Raw genomic sequence first — 23,352 nt, forward strand, 5'->3', positions numbered from 1 at the left:
CCCAGAGGTACCAGGCAAAGATCTGGCCACCCTAATCCTACCTCACAGGGTTGTTGGGATGACAAAATAAGAGAGGGAATAGCTTTGAACTCTTTGAATGATGGGCTTGATAAAAATGTGATAGATAATTGTATCATATCATACCATATCACACTACTTCACATCATGAGCCAGTACATCAGATTCAAAAACTCAACTTGTGTGTACAGTCTGTTAGGAGTGGATAATATGAAAGAGCAGATGTCAAATGAAAGTGAAAAGGCTTTATTTAGTAAGTAATCCTTGGGTATTTTGTAGAAAGATATGGAGATAATGATGGTTTAGGCCTTTGGTAACACTTTCTTTCAGAGAGTGGATTGATGGCTAATATAAAAGACTACATTGACATGAGCTATTGCTGAGAACATAATGGCTCTCATTTGCTTCTGCCCTGACAACATTGCCAGTATATGGGTCATTACAATTTGCCTGTAAAGAATTCTAGGCAAAACAAAATTACTTTCTAATATATTCAACCCTTTCATATTATATATTCAGAATGTCCTTTAATCACCGTTGTAGAATGAGCAGAGAGAAATTACGTACCACAAAATGTTATCTACCATCAGATAATTTTGATCTTATACCAAGCAATTCCCCCTTGTATGCCATCTGGACATGTGAATATCAAGGGCTTTATGCACAAGTAAGGAGTAGACTTATTTCTATATCACACTGTTCCTTTTCAACTGCTAATGTGCAGAAGGGATTTTGTTTGAACACATAGGCCTTGCTTAGCATATGGTGCATAGCTCACAATGGAAAATGCTTTCCAGCTGTTGAATTTTCATGTATTGTAATTGCATGTCGAAGTGATTTGAATATGGGGCTCACAAAGCTCATCCTGGGGATAAATATTTTTAATAGATTCTGGGAGTAGGCATGCATGTAAATATATTTATATAGATCAGTTTTTTTAACTAAAAAAAGAACTTTTATTTGACTTGTCCCGTATACACAGAGTAATTCTACAAGACCTTTAAATTCTATCTGTGAAATCAATTCTGATAACACTAGGCTTACTGCAGTTTTCTTTGGTTTACAGGTGGAGCATAAATCTATCGGCATGCTTTGATGTGTTTTCATCCTGAGGCAAATGCTGTCTGAACATCGGTCTCTGAGAAAATTAATGCTGGGAAGAGCTGACCCAAATGATGCACCCTGGAAAGAACATCTGGGTGAATTCTTATTTGTGGTTGGTGTGCTAACAGTACGTGCAAAGCAATTTATTTCCCTTAGTGACACTATACTATGGCAATTAACAAAAGCACAAGCAGTAGTCCTTTTAGTCCTTCTTCTTTTAGATCTTTTCTTCATTCTAACTGCCCATCACTGTCTGTGGCAAGTAAAGAATAACCATTCCAGGATGGTGAAATAATAAACATTTTACATAGACAATCAAGCACAGGTAAGAAGTTAGAGAAGGTTAACTGCATGAGAGGACAAGCAAGACGTATTTCACACTGTGGTGGGTGACATTTTCCAATGTGTGAAATTTAATATTAATGATCAAAAACACATGAAGAATACTTAAATAGATAGATACTTTATTCAGGAACTATAAAAAAACCCATAGGCTGTTGGACTTTACCATTACAGTTAATAGCTCTCTGTAATACTACAGCAGGAACATTAAAACAACTAAAATAAGCCGCATTAAGTGCTTCTCATATAAATCAGGGGAAATAAAACGTTCAGAGCAAACGCATACTAGATAAAAATTCAATGTAAGTACTTTAAAAATGTTCACAATTAAAATTCAAGGTAAAAAATGAAGAGGCATCAGAACTTCCATATGAATATTCAAAGTGACTGAATATACTAGCAGCAGCTTCTGTGACCTTTGGAAATTACCTGCAAGAATAAAAGGTGACACTTTGTATAAAGAATACAGAATTCACTGGAGAGAAGTCCATGTGGATGCAAATGAATCCTTAGGTGATTTTTCCTCTACAATTCAGAGCCCAAGATGATGGAAAATCATCAGAACCAATTTGGTGTACTGGACCACTACTAGTGGTTAAGTGCATGAGCTTTTATCTGGGAGAATCGGGTTTGATTCCCCACTCCTCCACTTGCACCTGCTGGAATGGTCTTGGGTCAGCCATAGCTCTTACAGAGCTGACCTTGAAAGGGCAGATTCTGTGAGAGCTCTCTCAACCCCATCCACCTCACAGGGTGTCTGTTGTGGGGGAGGAAGGTAAAGGAGATTGTGAGCTGCTCTGAGATTCTGAGATTCAGAATGGAGGGTTGGATATAAATCCAATATCATCATCAACAGCAACAACAACAAAATAGCCAGCCTCGTATCCACAGATCACAGGTTCAGACTTGTATCTGGCAGTATTAACATCCCTGAAGAAAGGAGTTTTGTTCTTGATTGATTTCTTGTGTGGGGATGGCATGAAACAACTGGAATGGGTGAAACATCTGTTCATTTGATTTCTGGAGTGCCCTCCCATTAGGCTGGGAATCTAAATTGGCCCCAGGGGAGTAAGCATCTGGTGATCCATATGCTCTTGAAGAGGCTGAAAGGTGGAGCTTGGCAGGTCAAAGGGCACAAAACTGTGTTCACTACTGGTGCCTGACCCTGAGCCCTAGAAAATCTTATTGGACCTAACTCAGTTCAATGCCACAAACCTTTTTTGGCATAACAATTGGACCTAACTCTCTGAATTTTGAGATTTCCTGAGGCAACCTCTGTCCCCATAAAAATGTTATGGATGAATGGAATACTTGTAATAAAAATGAATGAGTTGCCCAAATTTCTGTTTGCTTATTGTCACTCTTGCATATAAAATAATTTAAAATATTTCTATATGCAACTTTTAACTGGAATTGCTCAATGTAACCTACAAAATGAAGGATGTCAGATTGTTAAATATGCTCAGTGATCCCAGTGTTTCTGGTGTGAACACAGCAACCTTTCCCCTCTCTCAGCTCAAGAGTTGACTGTTGTTTCATGCTCTTTGTGAGACTGCCTTTTTGTGCTAGTTAAAGGGAATAGAAGGTTTGTTACTGAGTTTATAGACCATCAGGAATACATTCCAGCAGTGCCCCAGAGAATCCATACCTCTAGTTTTCCAGGTTCTCCAATGAGTTGGGCTTGGCCTCCCATGTCTGACCTCTGCATATCTTAATGAATCTGCTATATTTATCTATCACAGCATAGCTGGTACGTAAATGGCTCATGTCTTGTACACAGTTATTAAAGCCAAGTCTTCTGCACATTTACTCAGGTGTAAGCACCACTAAGTTCAATGGGGCTTCTTGCCAAATAAGTTTGATCGAGTAAATCAGGGGTGGCCAACGGTAGCTCTTCGGATGTTTTTTGCCTACAACTCCCATCAGCCCTAGCCATTGGCCATGTTGGCTGGGGCTGATGGGAGTTACAGGCAAAAAACATTTGTAGAGCGACCGTTGGCTACCCCTGCAGTAAATGTTTACTCAGAGGAAAACTCTGATCCTAAACCTAAACACAGATAATGGCAAGGGACCTACTTTGGATTAAGTATGCAATAAGACTGTTGTGTTACCTCGCAAGAAGAGCCTTTGGTTGTAAGGTAAATGAGAGTTCAGAATGCTGGTGGATTAAAAGCAGCTGAAAGAAGCTTCAGGAGAAAATGGGAATTGTTAAGCACTCTCTTCCCCTTTTCTGCTTTAAAGCCCTTATCTTCTCTTCAAGTGCTTTATGTGTGAGAAGGGTTCTCTGGGGCTTGGTTTTATGCAACAACATTCTTTAAAATATGTATAGCTGAGAATAGGGATGTGGAATAATATAGCATAGCCCAGTCTCATCAGAGCTCAAAAGCTAAGCAGAGCCTGTATTTGGATAGGAGACCACTAAGGAAGACTTTGCAGAGAAAGGCAATGGCAAACCACCTCTGCTTAATTACTTGCCTTGAAAACCCTATGTGGTTGCTATAAGTTGGCTGTGACTTGACTGTAGTTTACACACACATACAGCTGAGAATGGAGAATAGAGTAAGCCAGTGTAGAGACAGATTGTCCTACATACCGTCCTATATAAGGAAATGGTGGAAATGTTATTTATTTAGGTTGTGTATATACCACTTTTCTCCCAAGTGGGAACCCAAAGCAGTTCACAACATCATTTTTCTCATCTTGCATTTTATTTTCACAACAAACTTGTGCGTTAGGTTAGTCTGAGAAGAAGTGACAGCTCGAAGGTCACTCTAAAGCTTCCATGGCAGAATGGGATTTGAACCTGGGTCTCCTGGATCTTAGTTTGATACTCCAGCCCAGGGGTGTCAAATGTCCATCTTGCAAGCCAGAACTGTACCTCCCAGGGCTTTAATTAGGCCTGCGGAGCTCTTTTCTCCCCCTCCCTCCTCTTGTCCTTACCCTTTGAAGCTCCAAGACTGCCAAAGTTCCTTGCTCTTTCTGCCTTGTCCTTGCTGGCTGCAGCAAAGCTACAAAGAAAATGCAGAGTGGATTTTTCCATTAAAGGCTCTGTGCCCAGATAGACCTTAATGGAAAATCCATTCCACATTTTCCTTGCAGCTTTGTCTGTACTGCAATGTGTTTCAATGGAGTGGAGCTCAGTTTCACTTTGGCCAGCTGAAGCTCATGTTTCCTGGAGTTGTGTCCTTGCAAATAAAGGGTTGATGTTTAAGCCAGTTTGTCTCTGCTGAATGGACCTGAGAATTGGTGCCTACTAACTTGGGAACCCACAGCCAAAGGGGGATATTACACTGGAGAGCCATTGCCAATCTGAGTAGATGGGGTGGGGGGAGGGAGGGGAGAAGCTTGCAATGCCCAGACATTTCATGTTTTCCCAGGCTCAGAGCATTTTATATATTTCTGCTGTGATCCTTGTACTTTTTCTTGATGTTTTATTTTAAAAAATGCATTGCCAAATCTCACTATTGAACATATGAAGCTGCCTTATACTGAATCAGACCTTTGGTCCATCAAAGTCAGTATTGTCTTCTCAGACTGGCAGCGGCTCTCCAGGGTCTCAAGCTGAGGTTTTTCACACCTATTTGCCTGGACCCTTTTTTGGAGGTGCCGGGGATTGAACCTGGGACCTTCTGCTTCCCAAGCAGATGCTCTGCCACTGAGCCACCGTCCCTCCCCTGCTCTCCAGGGTCTCAAGCTGAGGTTTTTCACACCTATTTGCCTGGACCCTTTTTTTTGGAGATGCCAGGGATTGAACCTGGGACCTTCTGCTTCCCAAGCAGATGCTCTGCCACTGAGCCACCGTCCCTCCCCTATTCCCCCACCTTTCCATTTTAAACAAAATATTGCAAGAGTTTTAAGCATGTTTGCATTTTATATATATATATATATATATATATATATTCTTTAATTGTGTTTGTCTGTGTCCTTTATAGAGTTTATATCTCCACTACCTGGCATTACATTTTATGACACACATGCCCGAGCCCCATAAAGTCCCATTTATGTCAGATCTGGCCCTTGTAACAAATGAATTTGAAGAAGAAGAAGACGATGACATTGGATTTATATCCCACCCTCCACTCTGAAGAGTCTCAGAGAGGCTCACAATCTCCTTTACCTTCCTCCCCCACAACAGACACCCTGTGAGGTGGGTGGGGCTGGAGAGGGCTCTCACAGCAGCTGCCCTTTCAAGGACAACCTCTGCCAGAGCTATGGCTGACCCAAGGCCATGCTAGCAGGTGCAAGTGGAGGAGTGGGGAATCAAACCCGGTTCTCCCAGATAAGAGTCCGCACACTTAACCACTACACCAAACTGGCTCTCCCCACAAGTTAGCCAGCAAATTTGGCATCATGGCAAGTCTCATAACAGCTCTTCCAGGCAGAGTAACATTGGCTAGCATGTTTCCCCAGATGGTGCCATAGCTGAAGTCGTGGTTTGTCTTCCATCAATCAATAGTATTGAAAGGCACCATTAAGGAATTACCTGGCTTTTCGAATTACAGTGAACTGAGGCAACTGGAGAATAATTTTCCTTAGAATACTGAATTCTTCTCAAACCTGTTTGCGCACAATTTGAGTGAATAAGTGCATTGCAACTGAGAGAACATTTACTTTTGACACTTTGTAGTGTGAACAGCAAACCCATATGTAATTATTTTCTTTCTGGAAACATGTATAGCATATGACCCTTTTTTAATGTTTAGTTAATGGAGGGTAGTTAGTGAAATTATTCTTTTTACTGTTGGAGAGACTTTTAAAATCTTTGCACTGCAAGTCAGTGGCAAATCTTTTTTTTATATAATAAAAATCACTAATCGGAACCATCATTTGTGCTCATTTTTAGAGGACTTCATTAAGTAGAGTATTGGGAAAATTGGAAGTTCTTTGTAATACCTTTTTTATATATAGAAACTTTAGATTATTTTGATATGATAATTCTGTTAATCTTGGCACTTACCTTAGGAAGGTGCTCAACAGCGATTCACAAGGATGACTTCTGACCTTGATAAAAATGGGAGCTTTCTGGTTAAACTCTAGGAACTCCATTGTTCCCAGACAGCCAGGGCTGGCCCTAGACTGACCAGCACCCTAGGCAAGGCTAACTTTTGGGCCCCTCCCCTTGCAGTGATAACGTCACCAAGTCACATGGGGGCACCCAATTTGGCTCCCCCCAGAAGGCCAGGGTCCTAGGCAGTTGTCTAGTTTGCCTAGTGGCAGGGCTGACCCTGAAGACAGCAGGGTGAGAGAACCTGAAGAATTTAAAATAATCTATGCTGTAGTGTATGTGTGCTGACCAGGGTGGCCCAGGCTAGCCTGATCTCATCAGATCCTGGAAACTAAGCATGGTCAGCCTGGGTCAGTACTTGGGAGGGAGATCACCAAGGAAGTTCAGGGTTGCTGCACAGGGGCAGGCAATGGGAAACCACCTCTGAATGTCTCTTGCCTTGAAACCCTATGGGGTCACCATAAACTGGAAGTGTCCTGATAGCAAAAAAAATAAAAATAAAAGGTGTGTGTGTGTGTATGTGCTGCTATTGCACCTGCACAGTTGCTGGCATGTGCTCAGAACATATTGGATCAAACTAGAGATCCTTGGTGGCAGTACAAGAATGCACAAAAATGTCAGTTAATAGAACCAAACAAACAAGTTTGTCTTACGGAGTCAGGCAAGGAGGCAAAAGGGGAAAACAGCTGGAACACTCTTGTCAAGCCGCGTGATTTGATGTTCCCCTTCCCTACCCCTGCTTTATTGAGAGAACCAGTGGAAGTCCCTGTTTTGTAAGCTACTGTTTTAGTATTTTGTCTGATACCTTGACAGCAGGAATGGGAAGAAGGGTCACGATGTAGTGGAAAAATAGGCATGTGCACCTACAAAAAATTTGTAAGCCAGATGTAAAATATTAATAGTGTAGTCCTAAGCACACTTTATAGGGTTCTCAGCCTCCTGCTGGGGGTAGGAGTTTCCCCAATTGTAGGGCCTCCAACGTGCTGCCATGCCTCCAAAGAATGCTAGTGCACAGTGACGTGCCTGGTGTGGTGATGTTACCTGGAAGTGACATAATCACACTAGGCATGTCATGGGGGGGGGGGTGCTCTAGCATTTGGAAAAAACTATGATAACCACAGGGTTTTTTCCAAGTGCTAGAGCATCCCCTCTGCATTGTTATCCAATAAGGTTCACGCATGCAAGGAAGATCCTGTGCCTGGAGCCAAGTAAGGCCTGGCAACTCTTGCTGGGAATGAGCCCCACTGAAGAGCCCAAAATAGAATTTTGAGGAGACCTATTTAGGATTGTCCTCTAAGTCTCTCTGGAAGGCATTCATTGGTGCCTCCTGCCCCTGCAGTCACGGGTTTCAATGGCTTAGAAGTCTTTGCTTAAAGAGTTTGTGCAAAAGTTTTGGAGAATGGTCATCCTGGTCTGCAGTAGAACAGCTAGATTCGAATCCAATAGCACATTAGAGATCAACAAGATTTTGGGGGTAAAAGCTTTCATGAGCCAATGCTCCTTTCATTAGATACCTGACAAAGGGAGTTTTGAAAAGTTAAACCCTCAAAATCTTGGTCTCTGAAGTGCAACTAGACTCAAACAGGACTGGATCTACACGGTTGGGGTTTTTTTTAGGGGGGGGCAAAATTAAAAAATGACACCCCTTTATGGGCCCATTCTAACTTATGGGCCCATAGAATAGAATGGACTCCACACCCAATTTGGTGCCCCCCTCCGGGGGCACCCAGGAAGTACTTCTTCACCCAAAGGGTGATTAACATGTGGAATTCACTGCCACAGGAGGTGGTGGCGGCCACAAGCATAGCCACCTTCAAGAGGGGTTTAGATAAAAATATGGAGCAGAGGTCCATCAGTGGCTATTAGCCACAGTGTGTGTGTATATATAAATTTTTTTGCCACTGTGTGACACAGAGTGTTGGACTCGATGGGCCATTGGCCTGATCCAACATGGCTTCTCTTATGTTCTTAGGACAATTACCCCCTCTGCTCCCCCCTAGATCTGGCCCTGGACTCAAATCTAGCTCTTTGTGCAAAGTGTTTGAAATAACAGTAATATAATTTTTTTTTAACTTGCTGAAACCTTTGTTGTACAGAAATAAATTTCTTTAAGGGTAGTAGCAAACGGCATCGATTTTGACATACTGAACGTGTAAACTAATTAAATCAAATATTCCTGTTGTGCTTACGCCTCCAGGTAAATATTTAACAGGCTGCTTTCCGGTGCCTCTTTAATAGTCTATGATAATTTGCTATAGATGAGAGGAAAGCCCAGCTGTTCATCTCGGTCTTTCTATATTCCATGCTGAGATCTCAATGAAGCATTTGGTGTATTAATGCTACAGTGGGATTGATGGGCACAATTCTTATTGATTCTAATGGGAGATAATGTTTGTGCATAAATCCTGTATGAATCCAGAAGAGGGTACATCTGCTGACAGGCGCCAGTCTTAGCAAGTGCTGAGGGACTTCATTCTCCTGTTTTCATACAAATTACATTTCCAAAGCATTGAGTTATGACACTGTGTCATTTGAAAAGGTCTCAGCTAAGCAATGCAAAACTGCAGAGGGGTGGTGGTGGGGAGCCAAATTCGAGTTGTTTAACAATCTCAAGAACATCAAAAGGGATGAATAAATATTGAATTCCACATCCCACCCTTAACTGATGTTGCTGGCTTGACATCTCAGTGATGGTAATCTTCATGAAATAAATCTAATGTCTGTATATTATTTGCGATATCTATATTTTGGCCTTTTGTCAAGAAGCTCATGGAATTATATATGAGGTAATCCCATTTTTCCCCTTCACATCAACTCTGTGAGGTAGATTAGCTGTCTGAAAGATTGTGACCAGCTCAAAACCACTAAGCAAGTTTCATGGCTGAGTAGGGATTTGGATCTTAATCTCCCCCGATCTTAGACTATGATCACTTTGCCATATTTGATGACAGCCATTTAGTTATACATTCAGAGAGGGCTTCAGAGTTTAGATGTACCAGTCGCTTTACTTTGAAAGTCTGCATGTCAAAGACTATTGCCAGAGTTTTCCACAGTGCCACTTTTTCATAGTGGGATCCTTCTTTGGCATGTATTAACAGGAGTTATCTTATAGCAATGCAGAATTTTATCAAAACTTTACTAATTCTACTTTTCAGTCCTGCCTATCCTTTTTTATTCAAAATAGGGGAGCAGGAGATCCCTTTGACAAGTCATCTTCATTACATCTAGAAATGGCAACTGCATCTAAGATATTTGATCTATGAATAAAGCATTATGTCTTGAATTTTTACCCAGTAAGGAGGAGTTGGTTTTTTTGGTGCTCTTGGACATGATGTTTATATTCCAGTTTATAAGCAACTGAGCTTTTTAAACATATTAGTAACTTGATTTAACAAAGTTTTTTTAAACAAAGTTTTTTGTAATATATCAGGAGCTGAACAAATCTGTATTAAAACATGGTCTTCAGCGAATAAGAAAATTATATTGGATTTATATTCCGCCTTATATTTTGAATCTCGGAGTCTCAGAGCAGTCACAATCTCCTTTTACCTTCCCTTCCCCCCACAACAGACACTCTGTGAGGCAGGTGGGGCTGAGAGAGCTCTAACAGCAGCTGCCCTTTCAAGGACAACTCCTACGAAAGCTATGGCTGATCCAAGGCCGTTCCAGCAGCTGCAAGTGGAGGAGTGGGGAATCAAACCTGGTTCTCTCAGATAAGAGTGTGCACACTTAACCACTACACCAAACTGGTGTACTTCTTGGCTGTCTTGCTATAGCTATCCTGTCTTTCCCTTTTCATTACAAGCTATGGAGCCCGGGGAAAAGTGGGTTTTCAGGAAGAGGGAGACTGTAATGGGGTATAATGCCATAGAACCCACCCTCCAAAGCAGCTGTTATCACCAGCAGAAGTGGTATCTATGGTCTGGAGATCAATTGTAATTCCAGGAGATCTTCATGCCTCACCTGGAGGTTGGCAACCATAACCAGACACATAAGCTCTTGGGTTTGAATTAAAGACCATGAATCCTCATAGCCCATGGCACAACAGTCTGTCCCTTGAAATGAGTCAATCACTGAATCCAGGACCAGCCCAAGATGAATTTTGTTATTTTGCTTGTTTATTGATCTTGCATTTATGCTGTTGCACGTCACTTTGGATCTCTTCAGAGAGAAAAGCGCGGTACCAATATTTAAATGTATTTCCAAAATTTTTGAGAGTGCCTTTTGGCCACTTAAAATGTATGCATTTTATTTAAGCTATTAAGTATCTTTTATATAAGTGTCCATTGAATGAAGCATGTAGGAAATAAGTCAAAATATCAATTTACAATTTGGACTTGGTTGCAAATGAAAATGATATTGCCACCAGCTGAAACAGACTTCTGAAAAATTGTCACAAATAAGGATTGCAAAGAGCTATTGGAAGTTCGTTCAGACAAATAGTCCATCTAGCCTAATTACGATCTATATGCATTTTAAAAGTCTCTCTTTCTATGCTGTCACCTCTCTGCTCTGAGACAGATTACAAATTTAAGAACTATAAAAATCTATGAAATACAATTTTCAACAACAAATCAGTTAACACTGAGAGGTAAACCCCCCAGTATATTAAAGCACTGACCAGTACCATAAACCACAAATGGTAGCTCTCTAATTTAGCCACAGAAAACAGATAATTTGCATTTTAAAGACCTTTGGGAAATGTCCATCTTCAGTAGGAGACTAGGGATGGCACCATATGAACTCCTCCTGGGAGGGGGGATCCCTAATCCAAAGTGCTGCTATTGAGAAAACCCCACCCCTTCAGGCTCTTGTCTTGTCAGCTTGAAGAAGTCATAGCAAGTGCACTATGTGACAATTTCCTCGTTTTTCTGGACAAACACCAGAGGGCAATGTACTTCTTCCTCTGCTCAGCAAGATCATTAAAAACAAATAACGGCATGAGTTCCCCTCCAGTCTCTCCAGTAAGGGAGGTTCCTTTGTGGAAGTAGGTTTCCACATGTGCAGCTGGTGTGAAAGAAGGTGTACATCTAAACTAAGCACATCCCCATTCCAGACCACTAGTTGTCGTATGAATAGTAGAGCTGGTTCAGACTGTTTCTCTGGCACTTACTCTTTCGAGATGCAGTTTCTAGGCAATGGCATCTTTCCTTTTCCAGAGCTGACAGTACATAAACTTTGGACCGTGGTTCTATTGCCCTTGTTTTCTACAGCTGTTTTTGTTGTTTGGTAAAAAAAAATGTTCATGTTGAAACGTGAATGCTTTTTATCAGGGCTTTTTTTGTAGCAGTGACTCTTTTGTATATTAGGCCACACACTCCTGATGTAGCCAGTCCTCCTGGAGCTTACAGTAGACCATGGACTAAGAACTCTGTAAGCTCTTGAAGAATTGGCTGCATAAGAGGGGTGTGGCCTAATATGCAAATGAGTTCCTGTAACAAAAAAAGCCCTGTTTTTAATGCTGTGACTATTGCATTTGCTTTTATTGTATTTCTCAGGTGTGATTGGGAACTTCCTTGAGACATTTTTATTAGTAGGCCTGATCTTAACTGTAGGATGTGTCACTGGTGAAATTAATTCATGGCATAATATTCCACATTACTATGTGTGGGTGTGAAAGCTGGACAATGAAGAAAGCTGACAGGAAGAAGAAAGTGGATTCATTTGAAATGTGGTGTTAGAGGAGAGTTTTACAGATACTGTGGAATGCTAAAAAGACAAGTATGTGGATTCTAGATCAAATCAACCCTGAACTCTCCCTAAAAGCTAAAACAACTTAACTGAGGCTAAAGTAGAGTTGGAAGGGACCTCTAGCATCATCTAGCCCAACCCCCACACAATGCAGGAAATTGGTTACATTATGAGAAAACAAGAGTCATTAGAAAAGACAGTCATGCTAGAAAAAGCTGAAGGCAGCAGGAAAGAAGGAAGACACAACATGAGATGGATTGACTCAATAAAGGAAGTCTCAGCCTTCAGGTTGCAAGACCTGAGCAAGGGTGTTAATGGTGGGAAATTTTGGAGGTCATTAATTCATAGGGTCACCATAAGTCAGAATCGATTTGATGACACTTAAAAGCACACACACACACAGAGGCTTGACTTAAATATACAAATAATGGGTTGGATCCAAATACATTCTTCCACTAAGCCTTCCACAGACAGAGAAAGATTTCTTCCAACAGGAGCATTTGGGGAAGACCTTCCCTGTAAAATTTAGTGGAGGGGAGTCATTGGATCAAAATTAAAATGTTTAAACTAAAAATGGAACAAAAGTATATTTCCAAGGCATATTACCTTCTGTTTAATGTTCAGACTTGATTGCCTTGATTACCAGTATGAATTGATCACCAGTATGCTTTTAAGAACATAAGAAAAGCCATGTTGGATCAGGCCAGTGGCCCATCCAGTCCAACACTCTGTCACACAATGGCCAAAAAACCAGATTCCATCAGGAGGTCCATCGGTGGGGCCAGGACACTAGAAGCCCTTCCACTGTTACCGCCCACCCCACCCCGCCCAAGCACCATGAATACAAGCATTACTTGCCTCAGACAGAGAGTTCCAACTATACCTTGTGGCTAATCGCCACTGATGGACCTCTGCTCCATATGTTTATCCAATCCCCTCTTGAAGCCATCTGTGCTTGTAGCTGTCACCACTTTCTGTAGTAGTGAATTCCATGTGTTAATCACTCTTTGATAATAATAATAATAATAATAAATTTTATTTCTACCCCGCCCTCCCCGCAAAGCGGCTCAGGGCGGCTAACAGTAAATAATATATTAACATAAATAGTAAAACATTAGATTAACAATTAAAATTACACATAAAAACCCGTTAATTCAATTAAAATACTTAATTTACATTACATTATATATATATCTGGCAGTAATAGCTGTTCTGGCGCTGATTCTGCCAATTTAAATGGTGTTAAAGATGGCGGTTCTTCGTTCATTGCAACTCAGCAGTCCGTATCATTATAGGCGCGTCTAAAGAGGGCAGTCTTGCAGTGAAGAAGTGGTTTGAGTGAAGAAGTGGTTCCTTTTATCTGTTCTAACCCAACTGCTCAGCAAGTATTGTGAGAAAGGGAGAAAAGTACTTCTTTCTCTGCCTTCTCTATCCCATCCAAAATCTTAACCCCCTGTCATGTCACCCCTCAGTCATCATTTCTCCAAGCTAAAGAGTCCCAAGCATTTTAACCTTTTTTCATAGGGAAAGTGTTCCAATCCTTAATCATTCTAGTTGCTCTTTTCTGCACTTTTTCCAATTCTATATCTTTTTTGAGTGTAGTGACTGGAATTGTACCCAGTATTCCACATGAGGGTCTATCATTGATTTATACAGGGTCATTATGATACTGGCTGATTTGTTTTCAATTCCCTTCCTAATAATCCCCAGCATAGCGTTGGCCTTTTTTATTGCAGTCACACACTGTCTTGACATTTTCAGTGAGTTATCTATCATCCTACATCTCTCTCTTCTTAAGTCTCTGCCAGTTTGGACCCCATCAACATGTATTTATAGTTAGGATTTTTGGCCCCAATGTGCATTATTTTGCACTTGGCCATTATTTTGCACGTGGCCAATACTGAGCCCTGCAGTACCCCACTACTTACCATCCTACACTGTGAAAATTGCCCGTTTATACTCACTCTCTGTTTCCTATTAATTCACCAGTTTTTGATCCACAAGAGGACTTGTCCGTTTATCTCATGACTATTGAGCTTACTTAGGAGCATTTGATGAGGAACTTTATCAAAAGCTTTCTGGAAATCAAGGTAAACAACATCTATTGGGTTCCCCTTGTCAACATGATTGTTCACCTCCTCAAAGAACACTAACAGGTTAGTGAGACAAGATCTTCCATTACAGAACCCATGGTGAGTCTTCCTCAATAGCTTTTGTTCATCAATGTGCCTACTAATTCTCTTTTTAATAATGGTTTCCACCAACTTAACCAGTATTGATGTCAGACTGACAGGCTTGTAATTTCCTGGATCTCCTCTGGAACCCTTTTTAAGGATGGAGGTGACATTAACTACCTTCCAGTCCTCAGATAGGTACAGGTAGAACTTCTGGGAAGGCTACCTTGGAGGTCCTGGCCTTGAGTTCCCCGCCTAGCAGTCTAAATTTTTCCTCTAGAACCTCATGACTGCATTTCCCCACATCATTGGTGCCAACATATACCATGGCCACTACCACACTACTTTTGCACCAGGCAGGCAAGTCACCATATGGTCAGTACATGGATTTGCCACCCAGCTGTCTACTCGCCTAAGGATCAAATCACCAAGTACCAAGAGCCCCCCTCCCTCTCTGCCCAGGGATGGTTCCTTGGTGTGAAAGGATACCCATTTGCCAGCTGAAGAAGAGGTCCCTTATGAGGGCACATTCACCTTATCTTCAGGATGGTGCCGTTTCCTCTCAACCTTGCTCCCTGACAGTGGCAGGGCTGCTGTTTCCAGAGTAGGGCACATCTAACAAGACCCTTGTCAGAGTCTAATGTATTTACATGCAACAAATGCAACCATCGAAGCAAAAATCAAGCAAGATTCCTATTACTGGAAAGAGGGGGAAGAAAAAGCAAATAGCAAAATAAATTTGTATTAGGGCAACTTGGAAACAAATCACCTCTGCTGTCTATGAATAATATTTACTTGCATATAGTCTTGGCTTTCTTTCACATTTAAAAAATAGAGCCAAAACACTCTTTGGTGATATCTGATATGGCTAAAAATGCAGTCATAAAAATGTGAGTTGAAGACATTAAAATCCATGTTTACAAGACATTTGCCAAGTCATAATTTATTACATAGGTCCATTGGTCAAATACGCCTGATAATGCTTTGTTTATACCATCCAGCAATTCTTCACTTACTGCAGTGATAGATCACTTTCCCCCCTGAGCCATTCCTATTCTAGTAAATAAGGAGACCATATTAAGCACTTGTGGGACTCGGGGCCCACAAAGCACTCTGAAAATACTTGGAAAGCGTTCTCTTTAAACCTATAAAATAAATTATGATCTAATCAAATGCTTTATCCAAGTTCAATTCATGTTGGGGAATCCATTTGTTCAGAGCGAATTCCTTATTAGACCCTTCTGTCTTTTCACTGACTCCTCTAAACGTAGCAGCACGGCAGTAGATTAATCATGACAATTATTCCCCAAATGAAGTAACAAGTATCACTAGTCTATTATTAAAATAAACATACATCTCTGCACACATATTTTATTACTTGTTGAAACCTCCAGTGGGCATAGCTATTCAAATAGGAGATATTAATTCTTTTTTAAAAAACACAGGTTTGAGCTGCACATCTGGAAAACTGATTATCCTCTACCTAGTGATCTCATCTGTTTAATACACATTGTCTAAGGGCCAAAGAGTAAAATCATAATTATTCTGGAATTCTTCTTGGTAAGGCTGTTTTTCCTGGAGAAAGTAGACAGTCACATGTTAACAACAACAACAACATTGAAAAATCCCTTCATGAATCCTACTGTTGTAAGGCTGAAGGACACATTCCAGAAATTCCTTCTGCGTTTCATTGGGATATCATGGCTGGCTGCAGCAATGTTATCAGTCTATGATCGGGTGGGACTATAGATATGTAGCTGCTTTCAAACAGATACCAACACCGATTTCCCACTAGCGATTTCCTCTCAGCCTCTTCTGTGGGGCTTCTGTTGGATTTCACACTATCTGCCCCAGGGCTGCAACCTGCTCCACCTTTTTCACACAGCAAACAAGATCCTCAAAAACCAGTTTTTGTTTGCTGTGCAAAAAAGGCAAAACTAGTTGCAGCCCTGGAGCAGATAGTGTGAAATCCAATGGAAGCCCCGCAGAAAAAAGGAGCATGAGAGCAACGTAAGGCTAGTGGGAAATCGGTCCAAGTCAATAAGGTGCACAATTAGATTATTAGACTTGGGGATAAAGAAGGAAGGATCTGAATTTTACTATGAGGTTCTGAATGCTGAGATGTTGTTTTCTCAATAGAAGGGTAATCAGAATGAAAAATTTATCTACTCACCCGATGGTCATCATTCTGTGGTAGGGAAAGTTTTTTTAAAAGGAATATATTTGTCACAACCTGTAACTTTTGCTTTCCTTGGCTTGACCAAACTGACTCCATGCTGTAACTTAATACTAACATAGAGTGCTTGACCACAGCCATTAACCCTGGCCCCTGTGCTATGCCAAATATTTCGGGCAGTAGGGCAGGCAGCAGATAGTCTCTGCTTAATATCCCCAGGTGCCCTTTGAAGACAGGCCGTTTGGCCTTCACAACAGGGGAGCATCCTCCCTTCTGATAACGAAGGCTGGGAAGAAGCAAATCTTGTCTGAGACCGTGTGAATGATTGTTTTATTGTGCTTTGCTGCTGGCATAAAATGTAACCAACTGCCAGGAATTGGCATTGCTGTTATTTCGTTGCTCTAGTACTGTAGTTCTTCAATAAAGATCCTAACTGTAACAAGTATCGGACTCGTCTGAAGTTCATCCAAGTTCTGACATTATAACAGCAATCCTTACTTTGGACTTATCTGTACTGGCAACCTGGCCCGATGGCGGCAAAGGCTCCAGACAACGGAGAGCCCAACATCCCACCCGACGAGGAACCCCTCGACCCGAAGGTAACCGGAGCGAGGAGGAAACTTAAAGTCCCCGCACCCTTCTCCGTCGACGCCTTCGCTCCACGGACCTGGAGCCCGAGGAAGTCCACGGCAGCTATGGAGGCCGCGGAAAAACGATATCGGATCCTCGCCACGGGCGGCGGAGAGGGAGAAGAGGAAGAAGCCAGAGACGAGGGGCTCGGCACCTACGGCGGGGGGGGGGGACCCGATTCGAACACTGTGCAACGAGTTGTTCGACTGGGTGAAGGAGATCCACGACGAGGTCCACGCCTCCAGAACCCTGATGGCAGAGGAGATGCAGCAGAACCTGGGAGCGATCCGCGACCAAATACGCACGCTCCAGGGCGCCATGCCCATGGGCCAGATCCCGGGGGGAGGAGGCCCAGCAGGCCCTCCAGCGGGCCCCCCAGTCGGCCCTCCCGCAGGCCCTCCAGCGGGCCCGCCAGCCGGCCCTCCGGCCGGCCCTCCAGCCGGCCCCCCAGCCGGCCCTCCAGCAGGCCCTCCAGCAGGCCCTCCAGCAGGCCCTCCAGCAGGCCCTCTGGGCCCACCACCCGGCGGGCCGGTTGCCCCGGTAGTACCGGCCCCTGCGGCTCCCGTCGCCCCGGCCGGGGGAGACGGGGGGGGGGAACCAGAGAACTAAAGATTACGTTCGACGGGGACGAGGTGGAGTACTTCACGATCCAGTGCAACACATTTTTCACGCACTGGGGAGCGGGTTACCCTACAGAAGCGAGTCGGGTCGACCACATCGCCTCCAAGCTGCGAGGGCTGGCTCGGAAGTGGTACGTGGGGCTCTACACTGGGAGGAAGCCCGAGTTAGCCACGGTGGCCGATTTCCTGCAGGCGATGCTCCGACAGTACGGAGATCCCTTGCGGGAGGAGAAAGCTATCGAAGCTCTGCCAAATTGCTCCGCAATTACTCAGAACGTTTCACCTACTGTTCTGACAATATTCATCCAAGTTCTGACAATATTGTCCTTTCCAGTTTGAGTATATGGCTAGGTTGTATGTAGGTTTGATTTGAGAAATCTGTCCCTGTAGAATGGGGAAATATCACAGGCATATAGGTCTTAGATGACAATGAGAATCACAAACAGAGGGCTCTGTCCAAAGCAGGTTCTTTGAATGGCATGGTTATGACTTAGTCCAGTCCGCAATCTCATAGAGTCTGTGGGCAATTCTGGAGTTTTGAGAACAGGGACTGGGTGCTGTGTTTCTGAATTTGTGTTCCTTGCAGGCACAAAAGTTCTTCTGACACACTTCCTGCTTCATTAAGCCAGAGGAAGTCCAGAGTTGGCTCTACTGTGGGGAAACCCCTTGGTGTTTGAAAGATTTGCTGTTTTAAAGATCACATTTACAGCAGTTGTGCTTTGCCCTAGGGACATGTGGAAGACCAGTTTAAGATATTTTCTTGCCACAAGAAAGATGCCCCATTTGCTTCCTCCAAGAATTGTCAACTGAACATTGGCAACCAGAGAGAGCCTTTGGAGAGTGACATCATACAATGACACACAATGTTATGGTGGCATATGTTATAACCCCTCACAAGTAGCGTTCTGCGAGAATGCAAAAGATATATGAGCCCAGAAGCCCCATAAATCAACTACAAGCTTTCTATTCAGAGGAACAATAAACCAGCTATGAGTTTTTCTTTCAGAGGAACAATAAAATATTTGCTTCTTCATTATGGCATCTTACATTTTCGTTTACATTCATCCAGCCGTTCATCTGTATTGATTTGTATGGTTTTTATGTATATAATCATTTTTAAATATATCCTTTTTATAATATTACAGTATTTGTTCAGATGGTTTCTACCAACCACACTCTTATTGAATTCCTTTGCCAAATCTGTGGCATGACAATAAGTAACTAGGCCACACAGAAATTCCTACTTGTTAGATTTGTATTTCATTTTTTCTTTTAATCAAATGGCTTTCACCAAGCCGTTTCTTCATCCCTTCATCTCTTAATTCAGCTATTGTGTATGATAAATGTCTCTGATGCTTTGGAATATTGTGTCTAATTTGGACTGTCACAATCAGTGGAATCTTCTATAAACCTGCCTAAAGTGATCAGTATTGTCTAGTCTGACTAGTTATCATACAGAATTTCCCCCAATACCTCCCACCCAAGAATCCTTTTAATTGAAGACACCGAGGATTTAACTTGGACGAGGATCTTCTGCATGCAAAGCAAAAGCTATGTTTCTATGGCCATGTTGTGACTCTGACTCATGTAAATTCTTTTACTACATTTTAATAGAAAGTAGTATGTAGCAGTGGCCATCCTAAACAGATTTGTATCCTTCTAAGCCCATTGAAGTCAGTGGGTCTAAGAGGAATCACTACACTTAGGATGCCACTACAACAGCACTCTTCTAAACAGACTTCAGCCCTTCAAAGGGTTAACTTAGATCAGTGTAACTCTACTTAGGATTGCACTGTTAAATAACTAATAAATAAAAGCACGTTCACTCACAGAGCCACGGCCTGACAAAGCTTTTCCTGGATTGTTACTTGCCATTACCTGGCAAAGCTTTTCCTGGATTGTACGATCATTGTACCAGAGAAATTTTGTGTGTTTGATGCTCCCCATCCCCACACTGAAACTGACTAACAGTGTCTTCTTAAAGCAGAGTCACATCTTTCTAAGGCCACTGAAGTCTATAACTATGCTTAGGATGGCATTGCAAACGTTACATTACATATGTAGTTGGTTGCTAAATTTTCTAGTATTGGGACACAATCCAGCCTGAAGAAACCACTGTTAACTCTATTGTTTTCCTAAGCCACATTTGTAGTACTAATGTGTACTCACAATGTTACTTGTCTTGGAAGAACTGTGTACTGAACAATACTAAAGGCAGAATACTAAAGAAGTGATCCATTTTGGCAAGGTCTGCTCATGCATGAAGGGAAGGAGAAAGCTAAAGTTGTACATTTTCTGCTTCTCTCTTTTTCCTGGTCTTTTGGGTGGGTAATATTTTCAAAGCATTGTACAGGGACTATACTTTTTCATTAAAAGGAAAGCCCCCAACACATTCCTTATGAGCAAAAACAGTTGGGCAGCTCTGTGGGAGTGTCTGTTGTTTGAAAAGAGCATGTTTAATGACAGAGCTTGTAAATTCAGAACCCCCCTACATTGTGTTAAAATGAGAACTGCTTAAGAAGCAAATTGCTGAAAGTGTAACATTTACCATCGGAATCTAATTGAAAATGGGAAAGAATGGCTGAATATTACTTAAAGTCTTCATAATTGCAATATAAGGTAGTGTAAAAAAATCCCATCAAGCCAAACTGTATCCAAATTAACACATGCAAGATGACAGCCGCAGATCAAAACATTTTTTTCCTCAGATAAACATCCTGCCATTAGGTCTGATCACCATCTCACAGCAGAAATCCTATATTCCCTCAGAAGGGATTTAGAGGCAGACATCAGCAGAAAAGATGTGAAGTCTAAAGCCAACAATAAGAAAACAATTAGAAACAGACATCTCTTTCTTCTTCAGGACTCCACCAAGATGGGGAAAGACATTTTATTAGTACAGAGGTCCAAGAAAAACTTATAAAAAAACCTGATATCTTTTAAAGGTGCTAGGAAAAAGTGGAAAGTGACATTGTTCTCTGCTTTGTCATAAAAAAGAGAAGGTGACCTGTGTAATCCACTGCCCTTTTGTGCTATGATGTGGACATAAAATCCTGCATCATGCCTTCTACTGAATCAGATAATTGGCCTATCAAAGTCAGTCTTGCCTACTCAGACTGGCAGCAGCTCTCCTGGGTTTCAGGTTGAGATCTTTCACATCACCGCTATCTCCTCCTGGGCTGCTAAGATACGTGTGTTGTCTTCTGAAGGTCACATTTGTTTATTTCATTTACACTTTCCTCCTCCGTGGGGACCTAAACAGTTTACTTTGTTCTCCTCACTCCCATTATATCATCACAACAGCCTTGTGCAGTAGGTTAAGCAGGTAGAGAGCGACTGGTCACAGATCACTCAGAAAACTTCTGTGGCAGGGTGGGGATTCAGACCTGGTATTCCTGATCCTAGTCTGACACTCTAACCACACCACACTGAGCTTCACAACAGTAAATGGTGCAAAGAAAAAGGCTATCATAACAGTGCAATCCTAAATAGAGTTCTGCCCCTTTAATATAAAACCATAGACTTTCTGGCAATCCTTACAACTTGGATGAGGATCACCATCACTTCCAGGTTATCTGTGGAAGGCCAAGCTTGCAATGCTGGCCCCACCACCATGTCCGCGTCCCCAGTTCTCTCATTGGTTGCCAGGCCCAACAAACAGGGTATAGAAGCCAAGGCATCTTCCCTTGATGTTCTCTCTGGATGTTGAGGTTCACTTTAGTTGTTATGGCTAGTATAGACCTATTCTCCATGAATCCACTTAGTTCCCTTTAAAGCCATCCATGATAACGGCCATCACTGCAATTAAGTAAACCCTGGCATGATTGATTATAGCTAGGCTGGGATCTCGGTCAACAACTACTTGTGTGTACACACTTTTCACTGTTTTTACTAATATAGTTTATCATTTTAAACATTCCTTGTTATTTTGGGTTTTATATACTGCATGACTCATTTGATCAATGGCATAATTCAAATAATAATAATGAGAATACAAATAATTTTATTCTTAACACAATTTTCCTGGCTAATAGTCTTTCTTGTCAGATCCAATAACCATAATTCATGTCTTTGCAGTCTTGAAGCTAAACTACAGTAGTCTGGTTTACAGAACAATGCCCTTGATAATGGTCCAGAAGCACCAGCCAATACAGAGTGCAATGACTTCCTTCCCAATGGCAACAGATGCGGGGATTATTTTGCTCCAGCATATGCATTGCTTTTGCAGCTTCCTTCTATGCAGATGGAGGCAGAGGCAAACCACCTCTGCTGGTGTTGGCATGAGTCAGTTGCAACTCAACAGTACATTCTTCATCTTCTTCTGAGCACAGTTCAGATTTGCCCTATGATACACTAACTGGGTTGGAATTAACACATCTAAAGGTGATTTTACACTAGCTTGTTTCTCTGAATATATCTCTGGAAGATCTAGAGCTGTTCACACAGACATCCATGTGGAATCACTATTTGATGCTCCACTGAGTTAGTAGCCAAAAAAAAAAAAAAGGTTTGTGCCTTGTACAGAATATGTAAAATGTAACAGTTCAGGAGGTTGTTTTTATAAAGGAAACAGGGTTGTGGCTATTGCCTGCAAAAGTTTAGGCAGTTTTCATTGCTCTTGATATATATGATATTCGTGTTGTTGTATTGTTCTTCAGTTTTATAGGCTTGATTTGTTGAGCATATTATACAGTGCCTTCTCTAATTATGCAATTCAGTTTTATTGCATTGATTGTATGTATTTTTTTTTGCATTGTCGCTTGTATATTGTTCTTTTTGCATTGTTTGTAATGATGAAATCCATCATGAACTGCAGAGAGAAAGGTACATTATAAATGAAGCTACTAAGTAAACAAAGGTAGGAGAAACAGAATTCTCTGAAGTATTCCTTAAGATGTTTGAACAGCAGGGCTGGATTAACAATTAGGCCAAGTAGGCAGTGGCCTATGGGCCCCCATGCCTTTAGGGGCCGAGGCTGGCTTTCCCCAGTTTTCCCCTTGCTTGCAACCCTCCCAGCCTGCACACACAGCCAGCAACTGAGCCGCTCTTTACCCAACTTGCTTGATGCGTCTGCTGCTAGCGTCATCACCAAGTTTACCTCTTTGCCTCTCCCCCGCAGCTTTATCAAAGGGGCTTTTGGGAAGGTGCCTGCAGGCTGCAGCAGGGGCCACAGGCAGTGGGGCGAGTGCTCAGACTCTTAGATAATTTGTGAGGGGTCTGCTGAGACTTTGACTGCCTAGGGGCCGCCACAGGGTTTAATCTGGCACTGTTGAACAGACATCTTGAGAAGTAGTGCCCTGTTCAGCATGGTGAAGGGGGACAGAAGGGAAAGAGAAGCTCAGTCTGAAGTCAGATTGAAATGTGTCATTCCACTACCCATATGTCCTATCTGCAGATATTTTGAGAGGAAGGTGACTTTGTTAGAAGCAAGCTACCTGCCTTCTTTCATCATAAACAAGGCCACCAGGCAGGGAGTATGGATGGATCTTGTCTGTCTTCCCTCCTTATCCTGCTGTGAGTCAATTTATGAGTCAGGAGAACAGGCACTTTGGTTGCAATACAGCTGCCTTCCTCTCACGAGCTCAGTTGATG

Source organism: Heteronotia binoei, chromosome 3, assembly GCF_032191835.1.
Source record: "Heteronotia binoei isolate CCM8104 ecotype False Entrance Well chromosome 3, APGP_CSIRO_Hbin_v1, whole genome shotgun sequence".
Lineage (NCBI taxonomy): Eukaryota > Metazoa > Chordata > Lepidosauria > Squamata > Gekkonidae > Heteronotia > Heteronotia binoei.